The sequence below is a fragment of the Pygocentrus nattereri genome, chromosome 15 (assembly GCF_015220715.1).
Source record: "Pygocentrus nattereri isolate fPygNat1 chromosome 15, fPygNat1.pri, whole genome shotgun sequence".
Lineage (NCBI taxonomy): Eukaryota > Metazoa > Chordata > Actinopteri > Characiformes > Serrasalmidae > Pygocentrus > Pygocentrus nattereri.
The window spans coordinates 15,265,987-15,284,813 of record NC_051225.1 but is presented as its reverse complement, the minus strand read 5'-3'; the positions used below and the strand labels follow the sequence as shown (position 1 = coordinate 15,284,813).

The 18,827-nt window shown below is 42.7% G+C and overlaps 1 protein-coding gene across 2 annotated transcripts in view; it reads right to left on the bottom strand.

Annotated features, from left to right (window-relative positions):
- The window catches only part of tspan18a (tetraspanin 18a), a 64,646-nt gene extending 59,580 nt beyond the window's left edge, over positions 1 to 5,066 (bottom strand). For both annotated transcript variants that reach the window (XM_017700678.2, XM_017700679.2), the window contains exon 1: positions 4,864 to 5,066. The gene's annotated coding sequence lies outside the window, so the exon portion shown is untranslated. The remainder of the gene's footprint in view (positions 1 to 4,863) is intronic.
- Between the last annotated feature and the right edge of the window lie 13,761 nt (positions 5,067 to 18,827).

The following is an 18,827-nucleotide window of genomic DNA, read 5'->3' as shown; positions in this document are numbered from 1 at the left end:
TTGTATAGTGTTTTTAGAATGAGCACAATACAAGGCAGTCAGTCAAAACAGAGGTCATTTACATAAATCAGTCCATGTCCCACATTTTTTCTTTTATTTTTTCCTTTAAGGTGGTTTCCTTTTCCTCTTTAAGGTGGTTTCATGTGCCAAAAATTGCCATAACTAATTTTTTCATGACCATTTTCCAACCTCTCTTTACCCATTAGAAATAAACAAGTTGCTGTGCCTTTAAGACTGACACTCATAAAGAAGTTCTGTTCTGATTGGCTGCCCTGTACAGTGCATCATTACAAAGGCATTCAGAGCCATAACACAATAGGACTTCAACATGATTGGCTAAACTGCTAGACATGATCTCAAAACAAGGACGCCTGGGCGCAGCCATGAGAACTTTTGGGTTAAATATGCCTGGGAATAATAGACAGATAATAGGTTGGGAACAGACTGAGCGAGGAACCTCTAAACCAGTCCAATGCCTCAGAAAGGAGCACCACAAAGTAGAGGGAGATGGTGCGCTGGTCAAAAGTGGTCAAAACAAAGCGTGTTGTTAGCCTGTGGATGTAATGCAGGTTATGACTGCATTATTATAAGGTTCCCTGAGCATGTAGATCACATTTAAGAAGAACACTTCACATGCAGTAAAAATAAACACATCTTGCAAAAGAAAACCAGTTCCATTAGCTAGCTAGCTTGTTTGCCTTGTGCCGTTATTGTATTCCAGCATGGACCAGAGGAATCTGGGAGTGGGTTTTACAGGGGAAATTTTCTTGAAAATGGGAAATTTCTCCACAATCCAGCACCAGAAGTTTAACAGGTTGGCCCCACACATGTATTCTCACTGCAAGATCACGTCCGGCCTCACAATGCTAAGCTGCCTTAGGTCAGAATTACGAAAATCAGCCAGTTCTCATGGCATCACAGAAGCAATCAATTAGAAATTTACTGTTGGGCTGGGTAATGAAAAGTACACGCTTATGTTTTAACAATGTTTACATATTACTTTAAACTCTGTCATTTACAAATAGTAAAAGAAAGTTGATTTCCCATGAAATGAGCCCTTTTATACAAGCTGATTGGTTGAGCAGCGTTCTAACGGTGCTGTTAATTCATCATAACATCACAGGTTTATTCACTACCACTGTATCACTCCACTGAGACTCCATTGCTAAGCAACGTCTCTTGTCAGCTGTAGCAGACGCTCAAGCCATTTGAATGTTTTTACTTCTTACTTTGCCACAAACAGAAAACGGACACTTTTAAAATTTGATTGAAACAGTCGATTTGGTCCGACTCTGAAGATGAGACGACGCTAAATTCCCAAAATGTTGTCACCACTGAGCAGCTTTTCAGTCAGCAGCTGTGACAGAAGAACAGTTAAACTGGAATCAGCCAGAAATGAACCCAATACCATTCACCAAACTAAACGGGCTGTAAGATGCTTTACAGACTGGCTGGAACAAAACATTAATACTGATCTGCAAAAAATCGACCAAACTGAGCTGAACTTGATACTGCAGCAGTTTTATGGCTCAGTCCTAACTTCATTAGGGAGGCTTACAGGAGACTAAGCAGCGAGTGGTACTCTGACATAGCTACAAGCTGCTTGTTAAGGAGCTATAATTTGGTGGAAGGAACTGAACATCAAAACATATTAAACGCCGCGTTCACGGCCCAGTTTATTAATTTCTCATTTTATTATTATCTCATTAACTATTGTATAAAAGCAACAGAACACTGAAGGAGTGTGTTATCTCTAATAATCTCTAGTTATGTCTAATGTGATGATCTACAGCGACCAAATCACAGCCGTGATGTTATTTTGCAATAACACACTCCCTCTCGGGTTCTACTGCTTAAATAAAAGCACAGTAACAAAAACAGCCTGATTAATCGTAAAGCCTGAAGAGAGGCTGGTCATGTAAAAATGAATTACAACCATTTTTGGTACAATTTAAAAGTAAAAAAACAACAATAAAAATGCAGGATTTGTCCTTTAAAAAGCCAAAACATCAATGCTTCATGACTAACAAAAGGTCCAAGTTACACAAATAAATGAATCTGAGTAAAAGTACACTAAACAGGCAGTGGTTAACACCACAGGCCTGCTGACAAAGACTGGCAGGAGATCAATTCCACAGCTCTTCTGCCACAGATTTACCCCCTTTCAGTCACAAAGTCTGACCAGGCCTTGCCTTCTTTCAATACACTGACAGAGTGTGTAATCAACTTAAGCTGTCTAATTGCCAGTCCCCCTTTTAAATGCCCCATTGTTCCAGGTGGGGATAAGCGTGAGAGCTGATGTGTCTGGTGGCGCAAAATCAGTTTGCTGTATTGGCATGTCGACCCTTCCTCACCTCTCTTTCTCGCTGGGTAAATGCAGCTAATCTATTTAATCGCTGAGGGGGAACCAGGCCTTGACTGAGCCATCTCTTCTCTTCTCCCACAGACACTCCAATAATCCCACTGCCTGCAAATCTCACCCGCTCACCTGTCAATCAGCTACGGGCCTGCACGGCTGCTCCTTTTAAGTAGCTTTGCCTGTCTTAACTAAAGCCTAGGGATGAAAAGCAATAGATACAGGGGGATAAAGACTTGTGCTGATCTAAAAGGGATTTTCCTGACAACTTTCTTTTACTTAAATGATGAGCAGATCAGTGGCAGCAGGTTTCAATGATGAAGCCCAAGTCATGAAAGAGACCACAAGATGGGGGCTTCAGAGGGACTGCTCGCTCCATGTTTTGAAAACATGCACCCAAGCTTTGGATGTCCACCTCTGCCACCTTAAATGCGCTTTGCGCGTCATCACATACATTATTAGTGCATTATGAGAGAAAATTGCTTGAGATAAATTATCAAAGTTTCAGACCTTCAACAAACAGTTTGTTTCCTCATGATAAAGACAATGGGTCATGTGCCAAGAACTGCTTTGCAGAGTTTCCTTCCAACTTAGTAGACACGTTGTTTGAGAGAAGCCATTAAAGAAGTCCTTGAGCTTGATTACAGTTTAAAAATAGGGGAAGAAACTTAATGGTCAGCTGAAAATCAGTTCAAGGAAAACATGTCTGAGTAAGGGGTTGGCAGCTGCCTCACCACGGCCAGAGACTCAGAAGAGAGCAAGGATTTCACAGGAGTTGCATTATGAAACAAAAGGCTGTTGAGATCTTGCTGCCAACAAAACCAAAACAGCCATATTTTACATGTTCTAAGCATCAAGGCAGGAAATATAGTTGTTAAAGTTCAGAGGAACGTTTTTTACCCATTTCTAACAGGACAAATAAAGTCAAGTCAGCTTTATGATCAATACTACAATACGTACAGGACATACAGAGCATTGAAACTGCGGTACTCTCAGACTCCATGGTATGGCAATAACATTACATTTACAGCATTTAGCAGATGCTCTTATCCAAAGCAAATTACAAATTGATCAATTTACACAGGAAGGCGAAGGTAGTGTTAGGAGTCTTGCCCAAGGACTCTTATTTGTATAGTGTAGGGTGTTTACCCAGGTGGGGGGAGTCCACAGCTTAGAAGAAAGATTTGTTAACCACTATTAACCACCAACATTAAAGGTGGTAAACAGGAAAAGTGTTTTAATTTGATTTAAAAATAAATACAAAATAATAAGAAATAAATACAAAATAATAAGAAATAATAATATAAATATAAGAAGGTACCTGAAATTAATACAGATCAAGGTCTTTGGGTCTAAACAGTGCAAATAGTGCAATTTTCTAGAGCAGCAGATTTCATGTCAAACCAAACTGAATGACTTCATCTCAACCACTGGGTTACACAGGAGTTCACTTACAAATACGCTGATGTCAAAAAATAAGACCAATGATGTAATAATTCAGTGTTGAAACAACAAATTCTACACACTACATTATCCTCCAGTCCAGCACTGGTCAGAGCAAAATGTAAGAATACATCCGTTATGGGAGTTCATCTTAGCACTACTTATAAAGGGGATCTCCACCATTCTTCTAAAGTTCTGCATAACCCAGTGGCTGAGATGAAAATAAAGTCATGCAGAGTGGTCTGATGTTAAAATCTGCTGCTCTAGAGAAACAGTGGTGGTGATGGTAACCACTGGGTCACAAATGTACAACACAAATATAGCCAGTTTATTTACCATTCAAACTCACCACTGAGCCTGCATGTGTCCTCTGAGTTTTTAATCTGAAAAAGCTGAAAATGAGAAAACGGGGAAATCCAAAACATGCGGGGACTATTCTGGGGTCTACTTTGCCTTAAAACACCCTGCATGTACCCCTCCGCCATGAATGGATTTTTAAAATTTGTAGTTTTGACCAAATCCTTACAGCAAAACTACCGTGAAACAGTGCGTTTCATGCATCACATGGCGTATTCGTAACCATTTACGTTAATCACGTTCTGTTACGTAGCTTTTAGCTTTGAGACGCGCTAAATGCTTCGGAAGTCTGGTTCCTATCACGACCACTCTGAGAAATTACGACGCTGTTGTTTCTTCAGAATGATGCATTTCACGTCAAAACGATCTAAATGACTTAATTTACGTTGTAATGATTGGATTAGGCAGAAATTTTGAAAACGTGGTGGACTTCCCCTTTAAACTTAATCATTTCCATTGTAAACGCAGGATCACTAAACAACTGAAGCTAAACAATTCCTGTTTATCAACGGCCAAAACGCGAGAGATGAAAACTAATTTTGTGGTAAACCGACCAGTTTCAAGTAGTTATAAAAGCCCCGAAAAACATCCAAGCATTGTGTGCCTCTAAGGATCAAACACACGCAGTCAGTCCCAACAAACTTCGGCTCCCACAGCGCCAGTTAACCGCAGTACTGTGTCTGCGGAGAGCCGAGCTGCCCGCTTACCGTCCGCTCTTCACTCCGGCGTCTTCAGTAAAGTTGGCGCTTTCAGGCTCGAGATCAAGGCCATCCAACAAGGGAAAAGGTGGTTAAAACTGTCCCGTCGTCTGACCGCCTGGTCTCGCTGGCTCATCCCTCTGAGCTGGGCTAACCTCTCTGTAACCACCGAGCTGAGTTCTGCTCGCCTGCGCTCGTGCAGCCACTGCCCAGGGGCGGGGACGCGCGCGCCGTGCACGCCCCCACTAAGCAACGCAGCTAACCACTTCTCCACAAGGTTCAAGACAAATCAAGGTTGACTCGGTTTACCGAACCTAATCCAATGATTCGAACGTCCGATTCAACGATTCTCGCTCACAAAGTTAACAGTCATCCGATTTCAAAATGATTAATTTCACCTGTAAATCATTACATAACAAAGCAGCAAACTGTAAATTGTTAAAATGGGCGTAAAGTTTATTATGTAATTTTACAAGTGCTAGGTAACATGGAGAAGGTCCACATCCTCCCCATGCAGGCTTTTCACTGGTGTCCCACAAGGCTCGGTGCTGGGTCCTCTTTTCTTTTCTTTTGACACTCGTTCTCTTGGTGATAATCAATCGCATTGATTGGTAATATCACTGGTAATATCATCTCACGGCTTCTCTTATCACTGTTATGCTGATGACACTCAACTAATGCTTTCTTTCTCACCCTTTGACACACAGGTTTCCAGTCACATCTCAGCATGTCTGTCTGATGTCTCTTCGTGTATAGCAGCTCAGCACCTGAAGCTCAATGCTAGCAAGCAGCTGAAATGTTCTTCATCCCTGCAACTAAAGCTGCTCATCATGATCTCACCATCTCAGTCAAGAAACTTTGATTGTTCCGTCTGTAGAGACAAGAAGTCTTGGTGTGAATCTGGATGGTCAGTTATCGCTCTCGACTCCCATCAAGAACTGGACTCGGTCGTATAGGTTTCTCCTGTACAACATCCAGAGGATCTGACCCTCTGCCACTCAAGAGGCCGCCCAGGTGCTAGTGCAGTCTCTGGTCATCTCAAGGTTTGACTACTGCAACTCGCTCTTGGCTGGTCTTCCCATGCAGGCCATCAAGCCTCTGCAACTCATCCAGAGTGCGGCAGCACAGTTTGTCAATCTCCCCAAGTTTAGCCACGTCACCCCACTGCTGCGCTCCCTTCACTGGCTTCCTGTAGCTGCACGCATCAGATTTAAAACCCTAATGCTTGAATACAAAGCCAAAAATGGATCAGCCCCAACCTACTTGATGGTAAGGGTGAAACTTCGAACTGTACCTCGAGACTTTCGAGCTTCGAGTACAGGTCGGCTTGACCTGCCATACTTCAAGGCGCGTGGAAGACAAGCATCGAGAATGTTCTCTGTACTGCACCCAGGTGGTGGAACAAACTCCCACTAGCTGTCCATACAGCGGAGTCTCTCGCTGTCTTCAAACACAGTCTCTTTATACAGCACTTAAATGAGCACTGAGTTAAGTATTGATTGGCATGTATTGTATTTTATTGTATTGCACAGAGTTCTGTGATCATCTCTGTTCATTTTTTCTCTGGGTATCAACAGTGACTCTTTGTTTCTAGCAGTATTTGAGCTCAGGACAGTCTTTCTCTCTAACCTGTTGGTAACTAGCAAAGACACTTACTACTCACGGCTCTTTTAGTATGATTTTGAAGATCATCCAGTGCTGTGGAACCAACGACAAATGCTCTGACCTGTTGGAGGTTCACTGCCCATGAAAATCACACTGCACAGTTATGACAAATTCACTCTAATAGAAGTGGAGAACACAGAACGCTTTCTGCTCAGGGGTCTCATCTCTCAGACTGAAGGGGAGCCATCCACTGACAGTCAGAAACTCTATGACCCCCTCTTATAATTGGATTGTGATTGGTTCCTAGATGCCTCATAGTTATAAAAACATGGCACTTTGAAATCCGATTAATCTTTTTGATTCACCCTATATGACAGAGTGAGTCTGATGTGCGTTTATTCTTCTGACGAATGAAGTTAGCATAGGGTTGGCATGGACATAACACACAAAACAGAAAGAGGAAGCCAGTTACAGATCAAATTTAATAATAATGCATTTAAATGTAAATTTTTATGGTTTTTTATTTTTATTTTATGGTTTTATCAGTTTAAATCGCTTTATTGAATAAAAAACATTTCAAAACAATGAATGCATTTTCATGTAACTGCAGAAAATCAGGTTTTGTCAATAATCCAATCAATGCATTTATATGCACTTGAGTAATCAGATAATGGGGAAACTCCAGGTCTACATGAATCAGACAGTAATCAGATCTCTGCTTTTCAACCAGCCAATATACTCACAAAAGAAGATGTGATGTAAACATAACATAGAACTCAAACTTTTTTTTCCAAGAAACGTTTTTTTTTTTTAACATCGCGCCACTTCTTCTTCTTCTTTCGGCTGCTCCCTTTAGGGGTCGCCACAGCGGATCATCTGCCTCCATCTTGCCCTAGCCATTGCCTCCTCTACTTTTACACCAACCATCTCCATGTCCACCTTCACTACATCCATAAACCTTCTCTGAGGTCTATCTCTTCTCCTTCTACCCGGCAGCTCCATCTCCAACATTCTTTGCCCAATATATCCACTATTCCTCCTCAACACATGTCCAAACCATCTCGATCTGGCCTCTCTGGTTTTATCTCCAAATTGCTCCACCTTCACTGTCCCTCTGATCTGCTCATTTCTAATCTTGTCCATCCTTGTCACTCCCAACGAAAATCTCAGCATCTTCATCTCCGCCACCTCCAGCTCAGCCTCCTGTCTTTTAGACAGAGCCACATACATCATAGCAGGACACACTACTGTCTTGTAAACCTTCCCTTTCACTCTTGCTGCTATCCCTCTGTCACACATCAGCCCTGACATCCGTCTCCACCCACTCCATCCTGCCTGCACCCTCTTCCTCACCTCTTTTATGCACTGTCCATTGCTCTGGATGGTTGACCCAAGATATTTGAAGTCATCCACCTTTACGACCTCTACTCCTTGCATCTTCACCTTTCCACATGCCTCCTTCTCATTCACACACATGTATTCTGTCTTATCTCTACTGACCTTCATTCCTCTCCTCTCCAGTGCAAACCTCCACTTCTCCAGATGCTTTTCCACCTGCTCTCTACTCTCACCACAGATTACAATGTCATCTGCAAACATCATGGTCCATGGAGCCTCCTGCCTGATCTCATCTGTCAACCTTGTCACCATTGCAAACAAGAAGGGGCTCAAAGCTGATCCCTGATGTAACCCTACCTTCACCTTAAACCATTTGTCACTCCAACTGCACACCTCACCACTGTTTCACTATCCTCATACATGTCCTGCACCACCCTAACATACTTTTCAGATACACCTGACTTCTTCCTCTGCCTTCAGCTGACAGCTGCCTTCTTCTTCTGAATACTCTCCTGGACTTCCTCATTCCACCAACAACTTTCCTTGTCTTCTTTCCTCTGACCAGACGAAACACCCAACACATTCTTGCCAGTTTCTCTCACCACCTTAGATGTATTTTCCCAGTCCTCAGGTAGCTCCTCACTGCCCCCAAGGGCCTGTTGCAATTTTTCCATGAACTGCCTGCAACCATCCTCCTCCTTCAGCTTCCACCATCTAATCTTTGACTCTGTCTTCACTCTCTTCCTCTTCTTTGTTTCTAATCCCATTCTGCAGACAACCACCTTATGCTGCCTTGCTACACTTTCCCCTGGTACCACATTACAATCTCCAATCTCCTTTAGGTGGCATCTCCTGCTAAGGATATAATCCACCTGTGTGCACCTCCCTCCACTCTTGTATGCCACCCTGTGTTCTTTCCTCTTCTGAAAATACATGTTCACCACAGCCATTTCCATTCTCTTTGTAAAATCTACAACCATCTGACCTTCCGCATTTCTGTCTTTCACACCATACATACCCAGCACCTCTTCATCCCCTCTGTTCCCTTCACCAACATGTCCATTGTAGTCTGCACCAATCACCAATCTCTCCTCTCTAGGGACACCATCTACCACTTCATCCATCTTACTCCAAAATTCCTCTTTCTCCTATAACTGACAACCAACCTGTGGTGCATATGAACGGACCACATTCAAAATCACACCATCAACCTCCAATTTCAGGCTCATGATCCTATCTGACACTCTATTTACATCCAGAACACTTTTCACAAGCTGTTCCTTTAGGATTATCCCTACTCCATTTCTCTTCCTCTCTACACCATGATAGAACAGTTTGAATCCACCTCCAATGTTCCTGGCCTTGTTCCTTTCCATCTGGTGTCCTGGACACACAGAATATCTACCTTCCTTCTCTTCAATCTTGTCTGCAAGTTCTCTGCCTTTACCAGTCAATGTCCCTATGTTCAGAGTCCCTACTCTAACCTCCACACTCCTGCCTTTCCTTCTCTCTCGTTGCCTTCTAACCCACCTTCCTCCTCTCCTCTTTGATTGTCTTTGACCTACAGTAGTCCAATTTACACCGGCACCCTGCTGATCAACAGCACCGGAGGCGGTCGTTGTTAACCCGGGCCTCCACCGATCCGGTATGGCAATCATATTCGTGATCCACAGGATAGTTTTGGCACAAGTTTTACACCGGATGCCCTTCCTGACGCAACCCTCACCATTTATCCGGACTTGGGACCGGCACCAGAAGTACACAAAGTACACCCCTAATGGCTGGTTTGAACATCGCGCCACATTACCTGAAAATATAAACATACATCATCTAGAAGATGAAGAATATTTAAAGACTTAATTTCTTTAAGCATGTATTTGGTTTCATCGTCACCCCAAAAGTGTTTGGCTGCGTCTTGCGGCAACGCTGCTTGCTTATTTCCGGTACCGCAGTCTGTTTCACACATGTCCAAATTGAGAAATCCGAAAGAAATCCTGAGGAAGAGTTCACAGCGCTGAGAAATCTGATTACCGAGCTAAAATCCAGCCTCTTTTATCAGACTTCTTAATCAGATTTCTACAACTTGCTCCGATCTAAGATATTAGAGTGTGCTGTTTACATGATCATTTCAATAATCAGATAACTGCAGACATCTGATTATGATCAGATCATTGAGTGCATGTACACACACTCATTGATTGTTTCAGACCTTGAGCAATCTCAGTCGTTTTTGGGTAGGGCTGAGTTGGGTAGGGCGGTCTGATTCCAGAAAATCAGAGTTTAAAGTCAACCATGTACCATTTAACACAGTTTGGAACCATGTGCAGGTTGTACAGGTCTACATACTAACATTATGCTTCAAGCAGAAAACGCTAGTGTTGGTTTTCCTTAAAAGGCATCTGTGCATGAGGACTGTACTGCATTCAGAGCATGCAGATATTTCTCAGAGGAAAACAGTCTCTTGCCATTTGCTGTTGATCCATCTTGGAAGCAATTAATCCTGTACAGATGGTGTTCAGATTAGACACCATTGAGTTTTGCTCATGTATATCATACAGAGTGATCATAAACGCAGCATAGGAGCTCAAGCTATTCTACAGTACACCTGTTAATGGTGAAATAAAAGCATACCAAGCTGTCAATAGATGATTTTTATTGCATTGTCCAAATTTTTGGTGGAAGCTTTTGAAAAAGGAATTCTATCAGTTTTTCTACATAATTTAATGGTTGAGGTATAAACAAAGTCATTCATAGTCATATGAAGATGTTTTTACAGTGGTGGTGACAGGAACCTGGTGTGACACATGTCTACAAAAGAAATATAGGCATTTTATTTCTAAAACCGTAAGTGAACATACACACCTTCTTTTTTATGATTAACATACAAATAAATATACAAATAAATGAGCAAGCAAAAAAACACACAAGCCATAGAAATAAATAAATCAATCAATAAGCGAAATGACAAACTAAGTAAATAAAAATAAAAATGCCAATAATAACAAAAAAGGATCTCCGCATGTTATGTAAGAGCTCATCTGTAAGAGCTCATTATAAATCTTAAATATTTGTCCCAGTTACGTCTGTACACTTCTGAATGAACACCTGAACAATTTAAATGATTTTTCATGTTTTTCATGTGGAAATACTTTGCCGATCTCAGCAACCCATTCTTGAAATGATGGAGGGCCACTTCCCTCCACCTCCTAAGGACAACTTGCCTACCAACAGTAGTGGATGATGTACAAATCTAGATACTCAAGGTAAAATTTTACTCCAGTAAAAGTAGAAGTTGCTCCCTTTAGAACTCCACTTGAGTAAAAGTACAAAAGTATTTGCCCTCAAATGTACTTAAGTATAAAGTAAAAGAACTAAAAGAGTAATTATGGCTCTAATGTCCTGTTATCATTTTTATAACAAGGCTCGCTTCATGAACTCATTTTAGGTGAAAATACTACAGTGTCTCTCTTGGTAAACCGGTCTTTTAAAAGAATATCATTCATTAGTGGTGTTGATGTCTATTAAAATGATCAAGTCAAGTCAAGTCAAGAGGCTTTTATTGTCATTCCATTGAATCAGTGCAGCACCAACACATCACATTTCTGGACATGAAGGTGTGGAATAAGGTGCAGAGATATTTAACATGCTGTGATCTGTGAGTCATGCAGTCAGATGATATACAGAAACACAGCAGTTACTGAGGTAGAAAAAAACTGTGAAAACAGTGTTAGCAGCAGTGTTCCAGATAGTGCAAGTAGAGCATTAAAAGACGTGTGTGTAGAGTATGTGTGTGTGTTGCAGAGTCTGGCAGTGGTGGCACGGATGATCCGGTACCTTAAGCCAGATTGCAGCAGTGAACAAAGTCCATGTGAGGGATGGATGGGGTCATCCACAATGCTGGATACAGTATGTGGTGCAGATGTCCATGATGGAGGGGAGAGAGACCCAATGATCTTCTCATCTGTCCTCACTATACACTGTAGGTTCTTGCGATCTGAGGCAGTGCAATTCCCAAATGAAGCGATGATGCAGCTGCACAGGATGCTCTCCACATTCCCCCTGTAGAACATGGTGAAGATGGGAGTGGGAGATGAGCCTTCTTCAGTCTCCTCAGGAAGTAGAGGCACTGCTGGGCTCTCTTGGCTACAGAGTTGGTGTTCAGGGATGAGATGAGGTTCTCTGTGATGTGGACACAGGAACTTGGTGCTCCTGATGATTTCCACAGCAGAGCCAGTGATGTTTAGCAGGGAGTGGTCACCTTGCTCTCTTCGGAAATCAACCATCATCTCCTTAGTTTTGTCTACATTCAGAGACAGGTTGTTGGTTCCACACCAGTCCATTACTGCTGCACCTCCTCTCTGTATGCTGTCTTGTCGTTCTTGCTGATCAGACCCACCACAGTCATGTCATCAGCAAACTTCATGATATGATTTGAACTGTGCTTTGCAGTACAGTCATAAGTCAGCAGAGTAAGCAGTATACTAAGCACACAGCCCTGAGGGGCACTGCTGCTCAGTATGGTGGTGCTGGAGATGTTATTGCCCATCCTGACTAACTGAGGTCTCAGTCAGGACATCCAGGGCCCAGTAACAGAGGGAAGTGTTCAGGCCCAGCAGGCTCAGTTTTTTCCAATCAGCTGCTGAGGGATGATGGTGTTGAATGCTGAACTGAGGACTATGAACAGCATTCTGACATAGGTGCCTTTATTGTCCAGGTGTGTGAGAGCCAGGTGGAGTGAGGTGTCGTCTGTTGAGTGGTTGGTGTGATATGCAAAATCACAGTGGGTCCAGAGAAGGAAGAAGCTGGTCTTTAATGTGCCTCATGACAAGCCTCTCGAAGCACTTCATGATGATGGGAGTGAGTACAATGGGACGGTAGTCATTGAAGCAGGACATTGGAGACTTCTTCAGCACAGGGATGATGATGGTGGACTTGAAGCACATTGGAACGACTGCAATACTCAGAGAGATGTTGAATATGTCTGTGAGAATATCAGCCAGCTGTTCAGTGCATTCTCTGAGCACTATGGGTTGACTCTGTGTAGAGTTCTCTGCACATCAGCACTGGACAGACACAGTACCTATTCACTTGGAGGAGGTGTGGCTTTCCTAACTGTTGTGCTGTTCTGTGCCTCAAACCAAGCATAGAAGTTGTTAAGCGTGTCTGGAAGGGAGGCATCACTGTCACAAGTAGGTAGAGGTGACTCGTAGCTGGTGATGGCCTGGATGTCCTCCCACATGCGCCGTGTGTCAGCAGTGTTTTGAAAATGATCATGGATTTTCTTTGAGTAGGCATGCTTAGCCTCTTTGATGGCCCAGAAGAGCTTGGCTCTTGCTATCCTGAGGCTTGCTTTGTCCCTTGACTTGAAAGCCTTGTCACGGGTTCTCAGCAGCATGCGCACCTCTGCAGTCATCCATGGTTTCTGGTTGGGGTGAGTTGTGACGGGTTTGGAGACAGTAACATCATCAATGCACTTGTCGATGTAGCCAGTCACTGATTCTGTGTACTTCTCCAGGTTGATGGAATCACCGGTAGTTGCTGCTACTCTGAACATCTCCCAGTCAGTGTGCTCAAAACAGTCCTGATGAGCAGATAGAGCTCCTGGCGGCCACGTTCTCACTTGCTTCTGGTCATAAGCACAAAACAATGAAGGCAAACAGTTTCCATCAGGTAGAACCGAGTGGCTCTGAAATCCATCCATCCATCCATTATCTTCCGCTTCTCCGGGGTTCGGGTCACGGGGGCAGCATCCTAAGCAATGAGGCCCAGACCTCCCTTTCCCCAGCCACTTCCCCTAGCTCCCTGGGGGGGATTCTGAAGCACTCCCAGGCCAGCTGGGCGATATAGTCACGCTAGGAAGTCTAGGTACTCAGAACTGCTGTTCGTTGCATAAGCACAGACAAGAAAGGTTGGAGAAAACCCCAACATACAGGCGCCGAGGCGAGGGGCTATGAGAAAGCCTACACCTGCCCGCCGCCTCTCACCATGGGCAACTCCAGAAAAGAATAAAGTCCAGCCCCTCTCAAGGAGATTGGACCCAGTGAGCCCGACTATATCTAGCCGGTATCTCTCAACTTCGCACACCAACTCAGGCTCCTTCTCCACCAGTGAGGTAACATTTTTTTAGGAACACAAGTTCCTAAAGCCAGTTTCAGCAACCGAGGATCAGAATGCCAAGGCCCATGCTTCGGACACTGCCTGATCCACAATGCACCAAACCCCTACTACTGCCTCTCTCATCTTTGGTGGGTCGATGGGAGGGGGGACTCATGTAGCTCCTTCGGGCTGGGCCCGGCTGGGCACCATGAGTGAATGCCCGGCCACCTGATGCTCCCCCAGGCCTGGCTCCAGGGTGGGGCCCCGGTAACCCTGATCCGGGCAGGGTACACAAGTTTGCTTTTAAGATTTATTTACAACTTAGTTACAAGTTTAAGTTGAATAAAAACTGGCTTTAAACTCAGGATCACAAATGAGTTTCCTTTACTTTGAGCTCTATTTACACAAAGTTAGGTTAGTTATCATTTATGTTGAATAGACTCTCCCAAAATTTTACGCTGCTGCACTGACGTTGAACCGTGTGCTGCATTGGGTCGGTATGACCAACGGGTCCAAACAAGCTCAAAACAAAGTGACCACTGTGCCCTGATTGGTGTTCTTGCTTTGCGCTTCTTTCATTTTGACATGTTATGTTTTTATACACACAGAAAACAAAAGGAACGACAGATCTCTCAAAATGTAGTGGAGGAAAAAGTCAGATATTTGACTTTGAAATGTAGTGGAGTGAATGTAAAAATTGCCCAGAAAATCTTCAGTACAGATACATGAAAAAACTACAGTAAACAGTACAGTAACGAAGTACATTTACTTAGTTACTGTCCACCAGTGACAATCATTAAACTGGTTTGAATCCATGCCTTTAAATGCTTGTCCCTGGTATCTAGCCCTGAGGGATTTCCTAAGACAAACTGTCTTGGGCAAAAGGGGATTTGATTACCTAATACTTAACAAATAAAATCATAAAGCGCCCTCCAAAATTCCTGAACTCTAGGACGATGCCACATTCATACACACCTTCTTAGTCTTTTATGTAATGTTGATAATGATAAAAAAGTGCTATATCTGAGAAAAAATAGTAAGGTTCTCTACTCTACTCTGCTTTCAGAGCTTTGAACCAGACCATACTGTAGATGCAGGGAAGTAGAGAAGGAAGTGTGGTGCATCTGCAGATTGTTATTAACTGTAAGTCATCATGAAGTAAATTGATAGATTTCCAGTCAGTTCGTTATGACATTAGTCCACTCCCTGTAGGGACCTAAGAACTACAGTGTGTGTGTGTGTGTGTGTGTGTGTGTGTGTGTGTGTGTGTAGGTGCACGTGCACATGCTCACACCAGCCTGCCTTCAGGCTTTGACTAGTAGACTCTGTATTGACTGTGACATTCAGTGAGTGCTCAGCGCTGCCTGCAGGTACTCTAATTGACTGATCTGGGTTCTTGGAGGGTCCTGGGAGAGCTCCATGAATAATGCCTCCAGGCAAGGTGACCCAATCTGGATCATTACACGCTCGGCTTGAGGCCTGAGGCTGATATTTATAGACAAGGCTACAGGTACAGTTCGCTGTTGCTCACTTAACTTTCCCTCTGTGCTGTCATAGGGCACTTTCAGCCTCAGCCCTGCATTGCATTCTGAGAGCAGAGGTGGTCACAATTTTTGAAGATTGCTGTAGTCCAAATAACACACTTGAAGATTTTGCATCTCCTACAGTTATTCACTCCTAGTTAACCGAGATGTCCGGTATTGATCCTGTTGCTACAAAAAAGGTCAATTAAGCTGCCCTAAAGCAAAGTGGATTTACTGTTTCTGCAGGCCTCTCGATATCACTCTAAATTCTAGCCACAAGGATAAATCCCTCAAAGAGCTCAGGTCATTTCTACAGTCGCACTCATGTTCCTTCTCCCTTACCACTAATGGATAAACCAAACCTTGTAGTTCCTCACAGATTGCTCTCTCGATTAGTAAGCCAGAGATCTGTTCCCTGAGGGAATACTCACAACATCTGGAATCAAGACTAGGCAGCAAGCCCTGTTTCCACCCATATCTCCCTTTCACCTCCTTCTTGACACGGGGACAGTAAAGGTAAATGCTCACGTCCATCACCCTTCCTTTATGCACTGGAAACTTGCTCTCATGCCAAGGACGTAGAGCTCAACCTTGGGGCTTGTTTGAAGTTCCCTGTATGTGTGTGGATGTCAATTTGTCTCTTATTTGACAGCAATCAAGCAGTTCTTATTCTTTTTCTAGCATTTTGCAAGCCTAACTCAGCTTGAGATGCTAACTCTATTAGCACTGCTCAATGACTCATAATGTAATTGTAATTATCTTATTTTTTCACCCTATTGGGAGTACTAAGAACACAGTGAATCACCACCAAATAGCAGCTGTCACACAGAGCCGTTGGAGGTTTGACTTGCTCAGCTGTCAGTTGAGCACAGCAATCTACTTTTCTATTATTATCGCTTTTGCCAGGGAGAGCTGCTCTCCCCAGTGTTCCCGTAGGCAATCATGAAGCCATCAGGCTCTCCTCACTGTTAATGCTGTCCGATCAGTTGAAGTAAACATCAGTACTTAAAAATGAAGTTGTGCTTGCATTTGGGATGTGATGCAATGGGCAATGCTGCTCGTTTGGTTGGAGAGTTTTATTTAGCAATTATGGTTTCAAGTAAGGTATAGCTTAAGATCTCTAACACAGGAGAGAGCTTCATTAATTCTGTATGCTATATGGCCAAAAGCATGTGGACACCTGACTATCACATGTATATGAGCATGTTGGACATCACATTTAAAAACCAAGGGCATAATTATGGAGTTGCCCCTGCACCTCCCTTTTGACTTTGTGCCTTTTCAGTCAAAAGTGCATTTGTAAGGTCAGGCTCTGATGTGGATAAGAAGGCCTGACTTGCAGTCAATGTTACAATTCATCCCAAAGGTGTTCCGTTGGATTTGAAGTCAGGGTTCTGTGTAGGTCACTGGAGTTCCTCTATACCAAACTCAAAGGAAAAGTCCTTTCCCAGATGGTTGCCACAAAGTTAGAAGCATTTAATCTAAAATGTGTTTGAGAGCTGTAGCATCTAACATTATCTTTCAATAGAACTAAAAGGCCCAAACCCTGAAAAACAGCCCCAGCGCATTATCCCTCCTCCACCAAACTTTACCACTGGCACTATGCATTCTGGTAGGCAATGTTGTCCTGGCATCTGTATGTATGTGTGTGTGTGACAATCCATAATTGTCATTGCTCCCCAAGTCTTTATATTTTTCAAATGTACAATCATATCTAGAACTCACCCTTTCAATTATAGTGCATCCAGCCTTATCAGCTAGTTCTGACAGTAGAGGTACTGCTGAGAGCTCCTCATAGATGTCTATGGGAGTTTAAAATGCTTCAGCTGCTACAACAATGATATAGACTGTGTTTCTCTGTGAATGCAATCATCTAAATAGTTTTACAAATGTCTTCCTTCCATTTACCCTGCTTTCCCAGTCCAGACTAGTCATCTACTTCCTCCAATTCTCTCCATGTCCTTTCACTTCCTTGGAAAATGTCAGCTTTTCAAGGAAAGTACAGCTTAAAGACACCCATGTTAAAACCCATCTTCAGTTTCAAAATCTTAATATTATTTATAGTATATTCTGTTTTTCATGGCAACAGACAGTCATGTATACATTTTTGACATTTTTCAGTTTTGACATCATTTGAAATGTCTATTACCCTTTGCATTGTAAATGTAAGTTTCATGATGAATGGACTAAAAGAAACAATCCACAATGACTTGGAAAAAAGCCTGGTTCCATTTTTCCAGATTTACATTAAAAGTAAAGTAGGTTTTTTCTTTTCCTGTAAAGTAACCATTCTGGAGATATGATTTTTTTTCCAGAAACGTTTCTTTTAGTTTGTGTGTGTGTGTGTGTGTGTGTGTGTGTGTGTGTGTGTGTGTGTGTGTGTGTGTGTGTGTGTGTGTTTCAACAACTAAATATATGTTAAATTCTATATTTCTTTTGTGTGTAATATGTGTAATGTACTTTTCACCTTTACTTACTGTGTGTGTTTGTGTGTGTGTGTGTGTGTCTTATTTTCCTTTGAAAATGTAAGTAAATAATGAAATGTAGTGTAGAGTTTAAAAAGTTTGGATTTGCAACCCATCTACCTTTTTGATTTGTACATTGTTTGCCCTCAGCCCACCACAAACATTGTCCCACTTTAAGGCAAATGGTTTGGGCACCCTGTACTAGAAACTGTGCATCCATTAATGTTTCATTTTGAAGGGCTTATAAAATGTGATGGTAATGATGATAACGAGACAGTTTTTTAAATTATTACTAGCATTTTGGTATATCATGATATGTCATTAGTGGATAATATTATGATATAAATTTCATTTTATATACCCTAGTGCATACATTTTAGCAAGTTGACCACTGCCAGTCAGAATCAATATAACTTATAGATGACATGTTTTATTAATGTCTTAGCAGATTCCATCATTCCTGACTTACACCTGCATTGTGCTATGACTGCAAACAGCCTATAGAACTGAATCATTTATTCTGTGGAGAAAAGTGTTTGCGATGAGCAGCTAAATGCTTCCCCAGTTTGACTGAATTTGTGTTGTTTAGTCTGACAGTCTGTTTTTTAAATGAACGAGCTTATTGTGCAAGTAAAATAAATTTGTTTCAGCTTGTTGATAGCCTGAGGGCACAGTGTTGAACCATTTTCATCACAGTATGACCACTGCCAGTCAGCGTCCAGAGAGCTTTCTAAGCCTGAAACTCACTCAGCTGTCACAGGTGGTTCATCCAGCTGTACACACAGAGAGCTGCAGTGTGTGCTTGTGCGTGTGAAGGGCAAGGGAACCACGTCCACCCAGGCAAAGGTCAGCGTCAGGGGCAGTGATGTAATCATCCACAGGTGGCCCACAGCTTCAAGACACCAGTTAGGATTTCCTTTGAGAGGCATCTCTCTGCACAACTCTG